Source organism: Rhinopithecus bieti, unplaced genomic scaffold (genome assembly GCF_001698545.2).
Source record: "Rhinopithecus bieti isolate Rb0 unplaced genomic scaffold, ASM169854v2 scaffold_23964, whole genome shotgun sequence".
Lineage (NCBI taxonomy): Eukaryota > Metazoa > Chordata > Mammalia > Primates > Cercopithecidae > Rhinopithecus > Rhinopithecus bieti.
In genome coordinates this window covers 105985-119989 of record NW_016810965.1, presented here as the reverse complement: position 1 = coordinate 119989, position 14005 = coordinate 105985, and the positions used below count along the sequence as shown (strand labels likewise).

General features: G+C 39.4%; 1 protein-coding gene across 6 annotated transcripts in view; it reads left to right on the top strand.

The window, feature by feature from the left end:
- Positions 1–14005, top strand: part of LNX1 (ligand of numb-protein X 1) — a 192571-nt gene that overhangs the window by 175293 nt on the left and 3273 nt on the right. The gene's annotated exons all lie outside the window — the stretch shown is intronic.

Genomic DNA, 14005 nt, shown 5'->3' with positions numbered 1-14005 from the left:
TTTTGGGTATATACCCAGTAGTGGGATGGCTGGGTCATATGGTACATCTAGTTCTAGATCCTTGAGGAATTGCCATACTGTTTTCCATAATGGTTGAACTAGTTTACAATCCCACCAACAGTGTAAAAGTGTTCCTATTTCTCCACATCCTCTCCAACACCTGTTGTTTCCTGACTTCTTAATGATTGCCATTCTAACTGGTGTGAGATGGTATCTCATTGTGGTTTTGATTTGCATTTCTCTAGGGCTGATTCATGGCACTAGCATCTTAATGAGACCCAGTCTTGATTGTGGGACTATGAAATAATTCTCTCTTGCCATTTGTAACTGAAAATGTATGCGGGCATTCTAGGGCAAGGATGAAAGCCTGAATGTGGAAACACTGTTTGGCCTTCAGGTTGCAGAGCTCATAGGACTGCCGTGTACAGCTGTGTAGGTTGTTCATGCAGCATGGAACTCCACAGACAGGCAGAGGGGGCAGAGACCCAGCCTGTGTTTACACCCCCTGGAGCTGAGCTGCACCACCTAGGAGAAGGTTCACCTTTGCCTGATCTGCTAGTGGCAAGCTCTGGAACCTTGCAGAGAGGCTGACTGCCTTCTGTGGCTTTATTTTATTTTACTTTATTTTATTTTATTTTATTTTATTTTATTTTATTTTATTTTATTTTATTTTTATATAGAGTCTTGTTCTGTCACCCAGGCTAGAGTGCAGTGGTGCGATCTCGGCTCACTGCAACCTAAGCCTCCAGGGTTCAAATGATTCTCCTGCCTCAGCCTCCCCGAGTAGCTGGGACTATAGGCACACACCACCACACCCAGCTCATTTTTGTATTTTTAATAGAGATGGGGTTTCACCATGTTGCCCAGGCTGGTCTCAAACTCCTGACCTCAAGCAATCTGCCTGCCTCGGCCTTGCAAAGTGCTGGGATTACAGGTGTGAGCCACCGTGTCCGGCCAGTTTGGTCTTTTGAGTGGCCTTGGCTGCACATAAAACCATGCACCAGAACACTTTGCCTTTGCTAAGATGTTTAAGCACCTTTTATTTGGAGACAATTCTTAGATCATCTCTCCTTAGTGCCTGCTCCTGAGAAGTTCTTGTGTAAAACTTCAGGAAGTAGCTGGGTTGTCATGTACTTGTCTCACTTAATTACTTCAAGGAAGAATTTGGGGTTAGCCTTACAAAATGGCTAGATACAGAACTATTCAAAGAACAGACAAGTTCGTGTTTGCTCACCTGCATTAGAGCATAAACTATTGGCCTTCAGATGATCATCTTGTTAATTCCAATGTGTGAATAATGCTAAATATTAGCATCACTGAAGAGATACTAGCATAGAACTAAATATGGGAAAATGAAAGTGAGACATTTAGTTTTAGTACATTTTTCTTGAGGGTGGGGATAATTTTCTCTCTCTTTTACATTTCAAATGAGTTTTTTAAGAAAACAAAACCCTGCCTCAAATGCAAAATGAACTAGATTGCTTTTGAGCCTTCACTAGTTGATAAATTGTTTTCTAAAGCAGTACATTTTCAAAAGTCCTTAAACAGTTAAAATCTGAGCATTGAGTCAGTTTAAAACCCTTTGGACATTTTAGAACTGAGCCTGAGTGAAAGTAGAGAGTATTACTTTAAAGTTTTATTTTTAAAAATCTTTCTGAAACTAGGATCTATTAAAATCGTTTTGTTTTTTGTGTCTGAAAGCTGTTCTGTCATATAATCAAAGTCCCTCATTATTCATTTATGTAGGAGAGGACAATGTGAGGTGCTTTTTGCTCCAAATACAACCAAGTGAATGTCTTTCTTCCCCTCTACCTTTTGTCATTTGCCCTTGGGCGTGGTACTGCTCTGCTTTTGCTAGAAGTAGAGTCTGGGCTGGGTATGGTGGCTCATGCCTATAATCCCAGCAGTTTGGGAGGCTGAGGTGGATGGATCAGTTGAGACCAGGAGTTCAAGACCAGCCTGGCCAACACGGCAATACCCTGTCTCTACTAGAAATTCAAAAAATTAAGCAGGCATGGTGGCACACGCCTGTAGTCCCAGCTCCTCAGGAGGCTGAGGCATGAGAATTGCTTGAAGCCAGGAGCCAGAGGTTGCAGTGAGCTGAGATCGTGCCACTGCACTCCAACCTGGGTGACAGAGTGAGACTCTGTCTGAAAAAAAAAAAAAAAAAAGAAGAAGAAGTAGAGTCTGCACTTTGCTCATTTCCTCTAAATGGACAGTGGTAAGGAAGCATGATGTCCTGGCATAGACAACACTGATTTTCAGAATCCTGGAGATTCCTAGTTTCTTTCATTCCATCCTCTCCCCATAGCAATAGAATAAACATGGTAGAAAATTCAGAGTGCACCAAAGAGTGTAAAGAGAACAAAAAGTAAGTCTCCTTCCCTTCAGATCCATTCAATAGAGGTGATCACCATTATCAATTTTTTTGTGTACTGTAAGTCAGAGGCTGGCAAGCTTTTTCTGAAAAGGGCCTGATAGTTTAGGCTTTGAGGGCCACACGGTCTCTGTGGCAATTACTCATTTCTGCTGTTATGGTGTGAGACAGCCACAGGCAATACATGAATGAATGGGGAAGGCTGTGTTCCATTCATTCCAATAAAATTTTACTTATAAAATGAGGTGTTGTGCTGGGCTGTAATTTGCTCACCCCTGGCCTGTGTTTATATGTACACACATACACACAAACACAATGGTAGCATACACACTCCTATATACCATGCATTTTATTTAAAAACAAATCTGATGTTTTGGGTATCATGATAGGCATTGCACCATCGTCGTATCCACTGCCAATTAGGAACTGGTTAAATACGTTATGGTACATCTAAACAGCCATGCACCGGGTTGCCTGGGTATCATGTTATTGTATCACACTTCATTCCTGTAGGACTGCTAAGTAGCACTGAATGGTGTGAAGTGTGAGGCTCATGTCATTTCTTTCCCTCCATATGTGGCTTGGTCTTTTTACTTAACATTCAAAATAACTTCTATTATTTTGTTGCTGCTTTTTAGGAACTCTAGATATTTGTTTCTTTGATATATTTTATATTACATATATTTAATATTCTAGGATCCTCTTCAACTCTTTTTTCTCCATTTTATTTTCTTGACTTTTAATTTTTATTTTAGATTCAGGGGTACATGTGCAGGTTTGTTATATAGGTAAATTCATGTCACAGGGGTTTGTTGTACAGATGAGTTCAGCACCCAGGTACTAAGCCTAGTACTCATTAGTTATTTTTTCTGATCCTCTTCCTCCTTCCATCCTCCACTCTCAAGTAGGCCCTGGTGTCTCTTGTCCCCCTTGTTGTGTCCATGAGTTCTTATCATTTAGTTCCCACTTATAAGTGAGAACATGAGGTATTTGGTTTTCTGTTCCTGAGTTAGTTTGCTAAGGATAATGGCCTCCAGATCCAACCGTATTCCCACAAAAGACATGATCTTGTTCTTCTTTATGACTGCATAGTATTCCATGGTGTATATGTACCACATTTCCTTTATCCAGTCTACCATTGATGGGCATTTAGGTTGATTCTGTGTCTTTGTGATTGTAAATAGTGCTGCATGTTTTCCTGGCTTATTTGCATCTGTCCTTCAATGCTCACTGTGTTTTCAATATTATTTCTGTTCCTTTGCAACCACTTTCATTGCTGTGGTGTTTTTATTTTTCTCTTCTACTTTTTTATTCTGTTCCATTGGCTCATCTCTTCTGTTGTCTCATCTTCCTTGAAGTCCTATCTCTGCATTGAGCTCTTGTTCATAGAGCAGTTGCTTCAGAAATATTTTAAATTCATAGTAATATGGTTGGTTATAAATTTTATTTTTTGTAGTAGCACTTCATTTCTGTGGCAACATTTTTCTGGTGAGTGCTATCTGCTGGAGGTTTATAGCATGGGGAAAGAACAGTGCCATATTCCAGATAGTAGAAATTTCTCCTTATGGCACCAGGCAATGAGTGTGTTTATTTGTCCCCAGCTGACTAAGCCCAGCCTGGCTGGGCACAATCCATAGTCTCTCTTACTCCACTCACACACTGGCCAACTGCAGCCCATACCTGTGCGTTATCTCGGATTCTCACTGGCTTACCCGTGCCTTTATTTTCTGCCAATCTGGGCCCAGGGAAGCCTGCTAGCAGCCAGCCCTCTTGTGTCTGGCGTTCCCATGTAGAATGGGTGTTTTGCCCATTAGAGTGGCCATTTGCTAAGACCTCAAGGCTCTACTGGCTTGGTCTATCCTTTCCAGCTGTGAGTTTCTTCTCTTCCATCTTTTCCTCTTTGACTGCCTTTGGCACCTCTCCCTCATATATGGTGACACTTCATTTTGTTTAAGATGGAATTTGCATTTCTGTTTCCAAGGCTCCTACTTGCTTTTATAGTAATGTTTTAAAGCAGAAGAGGAAACACAGGCTTCACTCTGCCATTTTGAAACGAGAAGTGTGTCCTCCTGGTATTTCTCAGAAGTCATCAATAATCAGTCATGCCCCTAGATCAGGCTTCAGATAGTCCCAGGGTATGAGCCTCTTTCAGTTTTCATGGGAGGAGGCATCTGCTCCCGTCTCTAATCTCGACTCCTCAGAGCCTCGAGGACACCAGTTTCTCCCTGACTGATGCAATACCACTGGCTTAAATGTCTCTAGCCATTTAGCATGAATATCATTCACTCTAAGAATTTCAGGCCATTTGTCATATCTCAGCAAAATCATGTTACTTGAATTCATAGAGTTAAGCTGCAAATGGATATTTTTGAATCCACAGAAATTTCCCTGCAAGTTACAAATCTACTTGGCCAAATATTTTTCCCTTTCACTTAACAAATTTTGAGGAAATTCTAATTTCCCAATGTGTGATCCAGCCAATTAGCTAAGGTGCTCTACCAATGAAGAAAAATGATATAACATGTCAGCAGGTCTAGAAACAGGAAATCCATTGTAATTATGTCCTTAAGTGCGATACGACACAGAGTATACATGAAGAAGGTAGCATTGGTAAGCTGTGCTTGTTCTGAACTAATCGAGGAGACAGTAAAAGTAGGCTATGAAGGACAATGCAAATGTGCATTGTTGTGTGAATTGTGTGCCAAGAGTGACCCCTGGGTAACAGCTCCAGACATTGTCTCTCAGCTATACAAATTATCAGCTGCCATTCAGGTGGAAGTGATTCAGGAAATACTGAAGGCTTTCTGCTTCATTCTTTGTTGGCTCTCAGGGCCCACATTCCACATCTGGAAGTCTTTCCAAACATGCTCTCATCTGGACTAGTATGATAGTAATACACATTAACTCATTTCTCCTCTTGCCTTAGAATTTTAACCTTTTACTCTCCTGAAACTCATAAAACATCTTAATGAAGATTGTTTATATTGAATAGCAAGGAAACAGATCTCATGTCTTCTCCTTTTAAAGTCAAAGAACTTTCATATTTTAACTATAAGACAGGGACACTATCAGGTGCATTCACATTATGCAGTAATAATAAAAGAGGCAGCTGTGGCTAATACTTATAAAGCCCTTTCTATGTGTCAGGCATTTTTGTGAGAGCTTTATGTGTTCTTTGCATTTTTCACTCGTTTAAAACTCACATCAACTCTGTGATTTTGGTACTAATGGCATCCTCACATTAAAGGTAGAAAGCTAAAGCACAGAGTGGTTCTCTTGTCCAAGGTTACGTGGCCAATTAATAGGCAGAGCTGAAATTTGAACCAGGCTCTCTGGTCTTAGAGTCTATGGCTTTACCGTGATGCAATGGAAGTTTTGTGAGCACCCTCAAGAGGATGCTAAGCCTACACTTGGCTTTAATAATGTGAGCTATATAATTTGTTTTCTCTCTACTGTAAAGCAAGTTTAGGAGTCTGAATGAAGCAGACTTTTGTCATTCACTGGGTTGGTTTGGGAATTTAGAAATTCGTTGGAGGCCAGGTGTGTTGGATCACTCCTATAATCTCAGCACTTTGGGAAGCTAAGGCAGGCAGATCACCTGAGTTCAGGAGTTCGAGACCAACCTGGCCAACATGGTGAACCCCCATCTCTACTAAAAATACAAAAAATTAGCCGGGAGTGGTGGTGCATATCTGTAGTTACAGCTACTCAGGATGTTGAGGCAGAAGAATTGCTTGAGCCCAGTAGGCAGAGGCAGTGAGCCGAGATCATGCCACTGCACTCTAGCCTGGGTGACAGAGTGAGACTCTGTCTAAAAAAAAAAAAAGAAAAGATGTTGGAGTAATGGAGTAAATGATGATATCTTCATCTGGCTGGAGGATATAGTCAAATAGAGGAGTAGGAATACCAATTATTTTCACAGTTGTGCTCCATAACAACCACAAAACCTCAATAGCATGTGACAATAAGAATATATTTTGCTCACGAGTCTGTGGGGTTCAGCTGATCCAGGCTAGAGTTGACAGATCTTGGCCGGCTCACTCATGCATTTGCACTCTGCTCTGCATTTAGGTGGTTGCTAATCTTGGTTGGTCATGCTTGCATGGCTAGGGTTTGACTGGCCATGGCAAGCATTCGACTGATGAGCTCATGGATGAGGCCAGAATCAGAGTAGGAGGGCACTGCAAAGTTGTGTGATAAAGAACATAGATACCAAGAGTGAGTGAGGAATTAGAGCTATTAATGCAATTATTCTGCAATATTAAGGAAGAATGAAGATATATTTGTTGTTCTGGACATGTTGAGTTTTAGATACCAGTGGGATGTCCAAGTTTAATAAACATGTCTGGGATGGCAATTCCTAAAGCCTTTTGTCTCAAGATTGTTATACATTTTTTAAAAGATACTGATAATCCCAAAGAGCTTTTGTTTATGTAGGTTATATCTAATAAAATTACCCTATCATAAATTAATCTGAGAAATTTATTGTCATTTAAAATAAACCTATTTTATGTTAGCATAAATCATCTTTTATGAGAAAATGTTTTTAAAAAACTCAGAGGAATGGCATTATTTTACATTTTTTGCAAAGCTTCTTAATGTTTGGCTCAAGAGAAGATAACTAGATGCTCTTATTTGCTCCCGCATTCCGTCTGTTGCTATATCACCTATCACGTGGCCTCTGGAAAATGCCACTGTATACTCATAAGAAAACAAGAATAAAAAAGGCCACTAATGTCTTAGTGTTATTACAAAAATGTTTTTTTTTACCTTCAGACACCCTGAAAGGCACACCCTTTGGAAACCACACTTTGGAGAAAAGTATAAGCTAAAAATTGATTTGGGGCTGGGTGCAGTGGCTCATGCCTGTAATCCGAGGACTTTGGGAGGCTGAAGTGGGAGAATCGCTTGAGCCCAGGAGTTTGAGACCAGTGCCTGGGCAACATAATGAGACCCTATATCTGCTAAAACATATTTTAATTTTAAAGATAGATTTGGGCAGGATCAATATGTAGGTAGTACGGTATAGGGGCTCCGTAAAATATTGGGGTCCATTGAGAAGAGGATTGAGGAAAGGAGAGCCCTTGAAGGAGAGTGAGAAGAAATCACCAATGAAAAAACAGAACAATATTTGCTGGATTTGGCCTAATGGGGTATAGTCAGAGGCTTAAGCAGGAGAAGTTTTAAGAAAATATTGAGCAGTAAAGGAGTGGATGCAGATGGAACTTTTCAGAGAAAAAAGAAAGGGTAAATCCTTAGTGTAGAGGGTGACACATGGGCCAGGGGGGCAGAGAAGGGCACTGTTTTTAAAAAAGTCAGTATTTCAGTCACCCTCTTCCATGGCCTCCACCCAAACTTGTCATCTCCTAGAACCACTCCCCCTTTGAAATCATAAAGTCAGATGTTGTGAATACAGACTTCTGCCATCTAGTCCATAGACCCTTCGGGTTCATAGACCCCTTTACCTTTTCCCTCAACCTCTTCCTTCTGTCTTCACCTCCATCCTAACGCTGTTGGGGTCCACGGACAATCGCATCAACCATCTTTTTCTTTTTTTTGGAGTCATTGTTTTCTACTTTCTTACTCCATCACCCTTCTGAACTATCTGGCAAAATTACAACCCCCTGGATTGTCCAATTATGTACATTTTCTCCAAGCCTACAACTCAGAACACTGCTGGGGAAAATCAAACAACAGATACCCTTTAAACCTGTGGTCACCACCTTCAGGTGGGCCCACAGTGCCGCTCCTGTATCCTTTGACATTGTTTATCAGCTGTCTTCTGTCATTCTCTACAGCAGCAGTGTCCCACATACTCTGAGCAACTTAAACCTCCAGCAGCTCTACTGACCCCTTTCCCCCCAGCAAATACCTGCATTTCCTACATGAGAAGGACATGTTACAGTCCTTCTCTTGCTGTGTTTCTTTGTGGGATTTTCTTGTCCTCCTGGTTCTTATCTGTATCATTACCCATAGTTACTACCCCAAAATCTCCTTTGCAAGACCTTTCATTCCATCTGGACTGGATGTCCACTTTGGTCTAGGTGGTTGGGAAAGACCTCTAAAGAGATGACATTTAGTTCATGACCTGAATAACAGGAAGTAACAAATCTAGCTGCTATGAATGGCGCCTTCGTTACCTTTCTGCCTTCATACCTCTTGCTTTGTGTAAGTCCGTATCCAGCCTTTCCTGTTTGCCTCCGGGCACCATGAAGGAGGAGTCCCTTCTCCTGTCCACTGCACTGCTCTGAAGTTTCCCCTCCTGCGCCTTCTCAAAGATCATCCCTCCTCCCTTTCTGTGCTCTTCCTTCTCTGCTGGCCGTATTTTCTCACCTGTTCAGTAGGTTCAAGTTTCTGCTCTGTTAAAGAATCATAAGCTTCTCTGAGTCCTCCAGCTTTTTCTTTCTTCTAACAAGTGAATATCTTGAAGTGATTGTCACTGTATCCACTTCTCCCTTTATTCACTCCTCAACTCACCACATCTTGCTTCTCTCCCCTTCCCACTCTTGCCACAAAATCACACTCTTTAATATCACCACAGGCCTGTTTATGGATTCGTAGAGTGGACATGTTACAGTCCTTCTCTTGCTGTGTTTCTTTGTGGGATTTTCTTGTCCTCCTGGTTCTTATCTGTATCATTACCCATAGTTACTACCCCAAAATCTCCTTTGCAAGACTTTTCATTCCATCTGGACTGGATGTCCACTTTGTTCTAGGTGGTTGGGAAAGATCTCTAAAGAGATGACATTTAGTTCATAACCTGAATAACAGGAAGTAGCTGGCAGTGGAAGCACAGCAGAGAATTCTGGCAGAGCAGTTAAACAAAAGCCCACAGGTGGGAGCGAACGTGGCATGGTCCAGGAATGGCAAAAAGGACTGTGTCCAGAACCTGTGGTTGGGGGAGAGGTCTGAGAGATCAGAGTAGAGAGGGACCTGGCTGGGTAGAGAGAGAAGCGTCTGGGGGAAGAAGCCAACAGGGGTCTCACAGTATTGCCAGGTGAAGCTGGACACTGCGACCTTGTAGCAGCATTGAACTTCATGATTGTGTTACTTTGGAGTTCAGTTTGGAATGTTTTCCATGCCCTTATTATGGTCTCTAGTTCTGTTTTATAAAATAATAAATTTTGGATCTTTCCTCTGATTGACTTACTGAAGAATAGCCAGCATGTCCTTGGGCACTGACTGGCTCAATCTTTTAAAACTATTAAGGCTCAGTTGTCACCTAGAATTAATACAATAGGAACACTTGCCAAGGAAATGTCAACTGTAACTTTCAATAATACAGAATACACAACTGGAGGTGTTTTCCATGCATGTTTCAAACACTGTAGCACAGGAGGGATAGCATAGATAAGCCTGGGAGTGGATCCCAGGACATCTTGTCCTGGTTTCCTTACTCACTGCTTTTCTGTCATGACTTAGGTTCATGAGACACCTGGCCCTGTCACCAGTTAGCTGAAAGCACACATTATTTCATTCTCCTATAGTGCTGCTTCTTGTGTTAAGTCCCTTGTAGTATTCTGTTTTCTATTATATTTCAAAAGTCCAGGCTCTCTCTGCTTGAAATACTCTCTGCTTCACATTTTCTGGCTACCTCTTGTTATTCAGGTCATGGACTAAATGTTACCTCTTTAGAGGTCTTTCCCAACCATCTAGGAAAAGTAGGCATCCAGTCCAGATGGAGTCAAAAATCTGTTGGAATGGGGCACTGAGTCCATGAGAGGTGAGGATCAGAGTGGAGTGCTAGAAAAGGAGACTTTGGGGATAGTTAACTCATGGCAATGATATAGATAAGCACCATATGGATGAGAAAAATGCTCAAATTTACCTGAGAGAATTTTTAGTTTTTATTTCTTCTTTCTTTTCTTTTCTTTCTTTCTCCCTTCCCTTCCCTCTCTTTCCCTTTCCCTTTCCTTTTCCTTCTTTTTTGAGACAGGGTCTCACTCTGTTGCCCAGGCTGAAGTGCAGTGGCACAGTCTTGGCTCACTGCAGCCTCAACCTCCCAGGCTCAAGTCATCCTCCAGTCTCAGCCCCAATGTAGCTGGGATTACAGGTGCCCGCCACCACACCTGGTTAGTTTTGTGTTTTGGTAGAGACAGGGTTTTGCCATGTTGGTCAGTCTAGTCTGGAACTCCTAGGCTCAAGTGATCTGCCTGCCTCAGCCTCCCAAAGTGCTGGGATTAAAGGTGTGCGCCACCTTGCCTGGCCAAGAATTTTAATTCTATACTCCTGTTTAGGCGCATCATAGTCTAAAGCTTTCTTCCTTAATAACTTTTAAAAGAAACCTGTAGTATTTCTTTTGTATGTTTTACTTCTTTAAAATTATTCAGAGCAATGGGCAATAGACCAGTGCTAATCCACAAACTGTATTATTGGTCTGCAATAAGCACAGAAATTGTTCAGAAACTTTTATAGCAATTTGACATTGCTACATCATTCAAATATAATCAGTAAACTCTTGTTGAAGGGGATGCTGTTGAACTTGCAAGGTGAGTTTTATGTTGTGCAATCTGCATCCCAGTAGGGGATCACTGCATCATGCACAGTAGGACCCCACATTAAAACCTATATTTTAAGGTTTCTTAGCTGTCACCAAAATATGTATAAAATCTGAGAGACTGTCAGGTTTCTTTTAAACGTATTTTACGATCATTTACATTTTAATCAAAGCTGCTTTAAGTATGTAGTTCAACATTACTGGCCAAATTAGAGAAGTAGCCTATTTATAGTTGGTGAATTAAGCTTCACTGGATTTTGTCAAAACAAGACATACCTTTTCTGAAAACAGTACAATAGAAGTGATTCCAAATAATATGTGATTTTTTTTTTTCTTAAGACAAAAGTTTATGCTGCTTTTACTCCTCTGTGGAGCTTGGGTTTGCAGCTGTCATTGTTGGTGAAATAGTAAAACCACTTGTTGAGGTGTTGGCTAATAAAACAATGGAATCATAAATGCTTCTTACAAACAAAAGCCAAAATAATTTTTTGAAAGAGTATTTAATTAAAAGTCACCAGAAGTAGATGCCAATATACCATGCACAAACTATATACTTTGTGGACTTCCTATAATAAAGTAGCATTTTAAGTAAGATTTAAAATGTATATACACATTGCCAAGGTATTTGTGAAAACTAAAATTTGCTTAGAAACATTGGGTGAATCTGTGGTAAAAGGGTACTATGTTTCATAACTAATGATATGAAAACCAACTTCAAAAAAAGCCAGCAACATTTATTTTAACTTGAATACACAGGCAAATCTTTTAGTGTATGTACAATTTAAACATGATATCAGAATTTTAAAGAAGTTCTTTGGCAATAAACACAACTAGCTCTGAACCATATACAACTAAGGAAGTTTACATTGTTGGTGAATTGGAAGTTTAAGTTTTAGGTAGGGGTATGTTTTGCTGGTGCGGTTGCATTGATTATAAAACTTTCTGGAGTACTGACTCCGCAGATTAAAGAAGCTGCTGGAGAATGAATGTAACTTAATACAGTGGCTCCTTCAGAAAATTTTGCTGTGATATCAGCCAAACTAAATAATGTGTTTAGTGACATAGTAAAAGTTGTGGTTACATAAAGGCTAGTGCATTAGATACTAGTTTACTAGTTTATTCTCTTTATTATGTGATAATAAGGAAGCCAATCATAACGAACTATTATTGCATGCTGAGTAACAAGTAAAGAGAAGTTCTGTCAAAATGTTTGAACCATAGATCAAACCCTTATCTTTTCTGCAAGACAGGAAGCCAGTTTGGTCCCAACTTTTAAAGATGTAAACTGGATAGCCACACTTGTTTATTTGCCAGATTATCTTCAATATTTTACTGAGCTTAATATTTCCTGCAAGGAAAAAAATGCAAGATGTTTTCCAATGGCCAATAACATCAAAGGGCAAAGTGAAAGACGCTTGGAAGAATAGCTTCCATAAGTTGTTATGATGTAACTTGATAATAATTATCAATGAAGTAGGTGATAAATTTTATATTGCACAGTTGCAAAAGTTATCAAACATGGTACATATTTTATAGAATGTTCTGATTTTCAGAATAAACCAACACAGAATTCATGAATTCAAAGTTCGTGTCATTGAGATAAAATTTAAATTTGACTCTAACTTTATAAATTGTTGTAATTGGCTATCATTGAGGAATAAAGACAAATTTTGAAGTTAAATTATAACTTGCCCGAGCTTACTAAAATTGCTTTAAAATCTTCTGTTCTCCTGAACATATATATGTGACACTGTCTTTTCTGCTAATAGTGTAGTAGAAAATGGTTTAGCTATCCCTTATCCTCTGCAAGTAGCAGTGTCAACTTATTGTAGTAAGCAACCTCACTTACATTAAACATTGCTATACCTGTTTGATCAAAGTATGCATATAGACATTTAATATGGGGACTCAGCATTTCTCTCATGATTTTAGAAAATAATTGAGGAACACAAAATTATGAGTGTAACAGTGATTGTCCATATTAATTTCCCATAAATAAATGAGCAATGCATAGTTTTATAATTCTTTTCCTTTTATGTTGATTATAACATTTTATATTTGTTATGTACAACACAAATTGGGGTTCAAGATTTCATTTTTCTAGAAATTCATTTTTTATTTAACCAAAGTATTAGTCTACAATAAACTAGGAAAAAAAAAAAAGGTGGTCCCTTCACCACAGACTGAAAGGTACCTGATCCAGAAGAGGGAATAAATGCTAGGTTAATCATAGTAGGAGGCTCTACATTACTCACTGGAATCTATTAAGTTAATGGNTATAACATTTTATATTTGTTATGTACAACACAAATTGGGGTTCAAGATTTCATTTTTCTAGAAATTCATTTTTTATTTAACCAAAGTATTAGTCTACAATAAACTAGGAAAAAAAAAAAAGGTGGTCCCTTCACCACAGACTGAAAGGTACCTGATCCAGAAGAGGGAATAAATGCTAGGTTAATCATAGTAGGAGGCTCTACATTACTCACTGGAATCTATTAAGTTAATGGTCATAGTTGTTACATATAAATTGGGGCCAAGAACTTAAATCTTTCTGAACACAGGGCTAGCAAAATAATAAAGCAACATTCTGTGAAAGGATTGTTTCTATAGATTCAATTTCCAATTTTCTGCTCTCACAAAGGTCTCAAAACATCCTACATCCAACCTCTTTCCAACCTCTGCTATTCTAACACCACTTAGCAATGAAAATTTACAATAATTTAAATCAGGAAGAAATAAGATCTCCACTGGCTTTGGCTGATGCACTTGATTTATTTTCTAAACAGTGTTTTCTTAGGAAAGAGGCTCTGCCTCAGTGTTCTTTGTAGTCTGCAGACTTAGTTCAAAGTCAGTGTTCTCAAATATGTATTGACTAAATTAGTAGTTTAAGGGGATATATAAAATTTAGAAAAAAACTTAAGCTTCTTGAGCAGCTCAAGACTTCACCATTCTCATTAACTCATTTCAGTGGAAATCAAATGAGTCACCATACTCATTAACTCATTTCATTCAATTTGTTCTTTTGAGGTAACCAAAATTTTCTCATTGGGAAAAACTACCAAACTCCTTATACTATGCCAAATCTTTTTTGATAGGCCTAAATTTAGAGAATGAGTGCAGAATAGGAA